Here is a 6,243-nt window from a genome sequence, read left to right as displayed (position 1 = left end):
GACTTCTCTGGGGGGCTGCTGCATAAGTGGCTGCATTTCTCTCCCTCTAGTCCCCTCCTCCCATCCTCTTTGTATCCCAGTTTGGGGTGGGGAGATCAAAGGGGTTGGGAGCATGCAGGTGGATTCAGTGCATCTGTTGGTGCTCCTGTTATAAATAGTGTGTAACAGATCTCGATCTCTCTCGTATACACACACCTAGATAATGTGTACAGTACTCTGATTTCTCTTGTTAGCTGCTTCACAATCTGCCGCTGCTTTGGGGAGATTGGAAAACCAAATCCTCTTTTGTTCCTTGGCTTTTGAAAGCCTATTCCCCAATGAACAATGCAAATTGGCAGGATTTTGATTAATGATTGTATGCTCCTTTCCAAAAAGGTGTTTAACACAAAAAAAGCCTTTTATGTTAAACTATTCCGTGTCGATTGTCTTCAACCTGAAAGCAAGGTGTAGGGGTCGACTTTCCCCAGCTCTCCCTCTGGAGAGGCAATGGTCATAAATGCAAATATAAGTTGAGATTAAAACCTCCTTGATTCTTGTGTCTCTGAAATCTTAATTGGTTTGAGTTTAGTCATTTAGATTTAAAAGGAAGATTGTCTGTTTCCTAATACTTTGGCTAGAAAAAGAATAATTGCTTCAAAAGAAAGAGGCTTAAGGAAAGAAAAAAGAATTAACCTGCTCCAACATTTACAAAAATAATGGAAAAATACATAAAGCTAGTAACAGTAGAGCTTTTTACAAGCTCTAAATAATATTTTGTAATTTCTTGTGTAAGTTTTAATAGCATTATAAAAATGTGTAGCAAGAACAAATGGTAAATGTACATTTTTAAATGAAAAATTAGTTCAGGGCTGGGAATGTGACTTAGTGGCAGAGTACTTGCCTAGCATACATGAAGCCCTGGGTTTGCTACCTCAGTCCCACAAAAACGGAAAAAGCCAAAAATGGTGCTCTGGCTCAAGTGGTAGAGTGCCATCCTTGAACAAAAGAAGCTCAGCGACAGTGCCCAGGCCCTGAGTTCAAGCCCCAGGACTTGCAAAAAAAAGACAAGGAATGAAGGAAGGAAGAAGGGTGGGTATAATGTGAAAGCTTGAAATCTGTTTATTCAATCATTTAGTATCTACAGAATACAGAGTATATACCCAACATGGAGAGACCTAATAGAAATACTAAAGAGAAATGTTTATATCAAGCCTGAACTCCTACAAAGAATTTATAGAGAACTTTCAATTTTATCAGGGAAGACACTTATAGACTCAAAGAAACTGGAAGAAAGACATGGAAGATACAGATATAAACACAAAAAACAGCAGGAGGCTGTAAAAGTAGAAACTGTGTGCATGAGGGGACAAAGAGGAGTGAGACCAGATGGAAAAATAATGCAAAACCCATTCACATGACCTTTTAGATTTACTAAAAATTGTAATAATAATTAAAAAATCAGATCAAGCTGAGTGCTAGTGGGTCACACCTGTAATCCTAGCTACTCAAGGGTGAGATCTCAGGATCATGGTTCAAAGACAGCCTCAGTAGGAAACTAACCACCAGAAAACCAGAAGTGGAGCTGTGGCTCAAAGTGGTAGAGTGCTAATCTTGAGCACAAAAGCCCAAGGACAATGAACATGCCCTGAACTCAAGTGCCACAACCGACCCCCACCCCAAAAATTTTTTTGTTAAAAACCAGATCATTCCAAAATACCTATATTATTCTTTTAGTTATAAGGTAGTTCTCTGTTATCTCCTTTAGTTAGCATACTACTTAAGAAACCTGTGTGAGGGGCTGGGAAGGTGGCGCAGTGGTAGAGCGCTTGCCTTGCATGCCTGAGGCCCTAGGTTTGATTCCTCAGCACCACATAAGCAAAAAGAAAAAATGCCGAAAGTGGCGCTGTGGCTCAAGTGGTAGAGTGCTAGCCTTGAGCTGAAGAGCTGAGGGACAGTGCCCAAGCCCAGAGTTCAGGCCCCATGACCGGACCCCCCACTAAAAAAAATCCAAATAATATTATTAAACATATACATTCCATGTTCTATGCTAAGTGGCTTCACCTCTGTTCTTTTTCAACAATACAAATATATTTATCACTCATTCCAATAATACATGATAATTTTAAAATTGAGTGCAATTACAGAACAGTAAGTCTCTCAAAGCACCCAAAATAGGTAAAGAACTCTTAAACTAAAAAAAAAAAAAAAGAACTCTTAAACTTCAACAATAAAAAGAAAGCAAACCAATTCTAAAAGTTGGCTAAAGGCTTTAAAACACATCAAAGAGGATAAGGCAAACAAGCATATGATAAAATGTTCCACATCATATTTCATAAAAGAATTGCAGGGGCTAGGAAAGTGGCTCAGTGGTAAAGCGCTTGCCTTGCATGCCTGAGGCCCTGGGTTCGATTCTTCAGCACCACATAAGCAAAAAGCCAGAAGTGGCGCTGTGGCTCAAGTGGTAGAGCAGTAGCCTTGAGCTAAAGAGCTGAGGGGCAGCGCACAGGCTCAGAGTACAAACCCCACGACCGGGCTCCCCCCAAAAAAATTGTGGATAAAAGAATCGCAGATTAAAAAGAGCCAGGTGCAGATGGCTCATACCTATAGTCTTAGGTACCCAGAAAGAAAACATTAAAGGATCATGGTTCAAAGCCAGCCTAGGCCTAAAAGCCTGTGAGACTCATTTCCAATTAACCAAAACTCCGGGCTAGCCCTATGCCTCAGTTCAAACCCCAAGATTGGCACGAGCGTATACACACACACATACAGCACAGCACAGCACACTTATCAGAATGGCCAAAATCCAGAACATGGACAACAGTAATTGCTAGTGAGAATCTGGAAGAACAGAAATATTAACTTCTGGGCTCTACTTAACATTCCACTTTGGAAACCAGTCTACCAGACTAAATACTCTTTTTTTTCTTGGGGGGGGGGACAACTAGTTTTGGAGTTTGAACTCAGGGCCTGAGCTGTCCCTGAGCTTTTATGCTTAATGCTTGCACTCTAACATCTAAGACACAGATCCACTTCCAGCTTTTGTGGTGATTTATTAGCAATAAGAGTCTCACAATGGGGCTGAGAAGGTGGCTCAGTGGTAAAGTGCTTGCCTTGCATGCATGAGGCCCTGGGTTCGATTCCTCAGCACCACATAGCAGGAAAAGCTGGAAGTGGCACTGTGGCTCAAGTGGTAGAGCACTAGCCTTGAGCTGAAGAGCTGAGGGACAGTGCCCAAGCCCAGAGTTCAGGCCCCACAACTGGCAAAAAAAAAAGAAAAGAAAAGAAAAAATAAGAGTCTCACAATGGACAAGTCGTTATGTTGAAAACGAACTTTTGGTCGTGGGGGAGGGTTGGGTGAGAGGGTCGGGGGAGGATAGGAAGGGATGAGAAGGGGAAACAAAGGAGGCTACAATGCTTGATAAGAAATGTACTCATTATCTTGCCCATGTAATTGTAACCCCTCTCTACAGTATTTTCACACACACAAAAAAAAGAGTCTCACAGACTTTCCTGCTTGGGCTGACTGCAAACCACAATCCTCAGATCTCAGCCTCCTGAGTAGCCAAGATTACCAGTGTGAGCACCAGTGCCCAGTCAAATGTATTGTTATACAATCCAGCAATCATGTTAGATGGACTGCTAAGTTCCAGTTAGAGCAACAAGGAGATCAAGTAGAATAAGTAGAGCTTACCTGGTTCTTATCAAGAATTGACCAACAAATATTCTGAAATGACAAAACTCATTAGATGTGATGAGAATTTTAGCATAGATATGCCCAGTATTTTAGAACCATTTAGTCAGTAGTAGAATACACAACACAAAACAAAAAAGGCAAAACTTAAAACCTAAAATTTCAACAACATTTAGACATCTTTGCTAACAAAGCATATCAGATGGTTGGGCCTCCATTACTAGGGCCTGTGAAAAGAGCAACTTGTTAGCAAGGCACCTTAGAATAGATGCAGTAGTAAACTTAGTGGAAGGTTAAGGGTCAGATGGGGTCAAACCCTTAACCCACCACGTGGCCAAGATGGCGAATTCAAGATGGCGAATTTCTGAAAGAATGCAAAGAAACCCTGAACAAATAGATCAAGCCTACATTGGCTAGCCTTTGAGAGGGAACCTAGAGGGGGGTCCCTGGGACCCAGCCTGCGTCGCACTCTTCAAGGCACAAGCCAAAAAGTTGTAGAAAAAAGGGTAGAAAGTTGGACATGAATGGCAGAGAGAGAGCAAAGACAGCCTGAAATTAAACTTCTGACCATTGACCATTGCAGTAGCAAAAACTGTGTAAAATTAGGCTCTCTGGCTTTCCAGGGAGCACAGGAGGCATTTCAAAGGGGTTTCACGGCTCAGGCGTGATTCGTAGCACCCCATTAAATGAGTAGAGTCAGTCTGGTGAGTGAAGGAGAGAGCTGACCAGGCAGAAGTGGCGTCCCGACTTCCCCCAGAGCCCTTTAGAGAGAAATGGCCAAGCCCCCAAAGCCAAGCGTCCTCGGCTTCAGAAGTGACCGGCCTTTCAGCTAAAGGCTGTAGGAGCTCTCTGGCGTGGCGCCACGTCTGGACAGAGACTGAGTAACAGAGAGCCGTAGAGTAGTTTCACTCACCAGAGTAGAGAAGTGGTGTGGACGTGGATGTGAAGGCAGCAATGGTATCGATGCGTTGATTCCGCCGCAGACAGACTGGTTCGCAAAAGGCCGTCAGAACTGCGGGTATTCCTCAGAGCAAAAAGGAAAGAACAAAAAAAGAAAAAAGAGGAAAAAAAAAACACAGAAATCCCAGCTTTCATGACTTTAAGCCTTTATCCGAGTCACGGCACCATTTATGTTAGGTTTTTAAAAAGAGGTAACCGAGTAAGAACTGCACCAGCACTCACGTGGTATTCAGGTAAGGGGTAGGTTTATTCAGTAGCCCTGCTGGGACCAGGCAAGGTTGGCACTCCACGTGGCTGGCAAAAGAAAGAGCTAGAAAAGAGCAGAGAGAGCAAGAAAAGAACAGAGAGAGCTAGAAACGAACAGAGAGAGAGCTAGAATAGAACAGAGAGAGCTAGAATAAAACAGAGAGAGAACTAGAATAGAACAGAGTGAGCTAGAACAGAGAGAGAGCAGAGAGAGCTAGAAAAGAAGAGCAAGAGAGAGGTAAGAACAGAGAGAGAGCTAGAATAGAATAGAACAGAGAGAGAGGAGAGAGCTAGAAATGAACCAAGAGAGAAAAAGGAGTCTGGGCCTGGGCTAGCCCTTATCTAGGGTATGGGTGGGGAAAGGTGTGGCCACATCAAATTCAGATGTGACCTCAGCGGATGCAGATGTGACGTCTTCCAGGTGTCCCAGTTGCCTAGGTAACGCAGGTACTGGGTGGAGACTTTGCTGTGAGGAGGGTGGAGTCTGCTCGCCATCCAGGAGCGGACCTTACAAGAACTTGCATAGATTTGCTGAGTTTTTTCTTTTTTTAGTAACACTTATGGCTTAAGAGAGAAAGCAGATAATAACCCAATTCTATCTCTTCCATCTTTTGAGCTGTAGAGTGAGAAAGACTCCCACATGAGGCACTGTGAAGGTGGCTAAATGGTAGAGTGCTTGCCTTGCATGCATGAGGCCCTGGGTTTGATTCTTCAGCACCACATAAGCAGAAAAAGCTGGAAGTGGGACTGAGGCTCAAGTGGTAGAGCCCTGGTCTACAGCTGAAGAGCTGGGGGACAGCGCCCAGGCCCAGAGTTCAGGCCACACAACCAACAACAACAACAAAAATAAGATTCCTACATGAACAGAGTAAATATAGTATTGATAAGAAACACAGAATAAACCAGGGGCTGGTTGCTCACACCTGTAATCCTAGCTATTCAGCAGGCTGAGATCTGAGGATCACTGTTAAAAGCTAGCCCTGGCAGGAAAGTCCATGAGACTCTTTTTTTTTTAACTTTCTTTTTATTTTTGGGTCTGGTCGTGGGCCTGAACCCTGGGCCTGGGCACTGCCCTCAGCTCTTTAGCTCAAGGCTAGCGCTCTACCACTTGAGCCACAGCGCCACTTCCGGCTTTTTACTTTTTGCTTATGTGGTGCTGAGGAATGAACCCAGAGCCTCATGCATGCAAGGCAAGCGCTCTACCACTGAGCCATCTTCCCAGCCCTCCATGAGACTCTTCTCTCCACTAGAAAACTGGAAGTGGTGTTGTGGCTCAAGCGGTAGAGTGCTCACCTTGAGCTGAAATGTGCAGGGACAGAGCTCAAGCCCAGAGATCAAACTCCATGACTGACCAAAAAACCCCACCA

The 6,243-nt window shown here is 43.8% G+C and overlaps 1 protein-coding gene across 8 annotated transcripts in view; it reads left to right on the top strand.

Annotated features, from left to right (window-relative positions):
• The window catches only part of LOC138837202 (hepatoma-derived growth factor-related protein 2-like), a 292,262-nt gene that overhangs the window by 127,509 nt on the left and 158,510 nt on the right, over positions 1–6,243 (top strand). The gene's annotated exons all lie outside the window — the stretch shown is intronic.

The sequence above is a fragment of the Dipodomys merriami genome, unplaced genomic scaffold (genome assembly GCF_024711535.1).
Source record: "Dipodomys merriami isolate MVZ:Mamm:240054 unplaced genomic scaffold, mDipMer1.0.p SCAF_266, whole genome shotgun sequence".
NCBI lineage: Eukaryota > Metazoa > Chordata > Mammalia > Rodentia > Heteromyidae > Dipodomys > Dipodomys merriami.
This window is presented reverse-complemented; position numbering and strand designations above follow the sequence as displayed.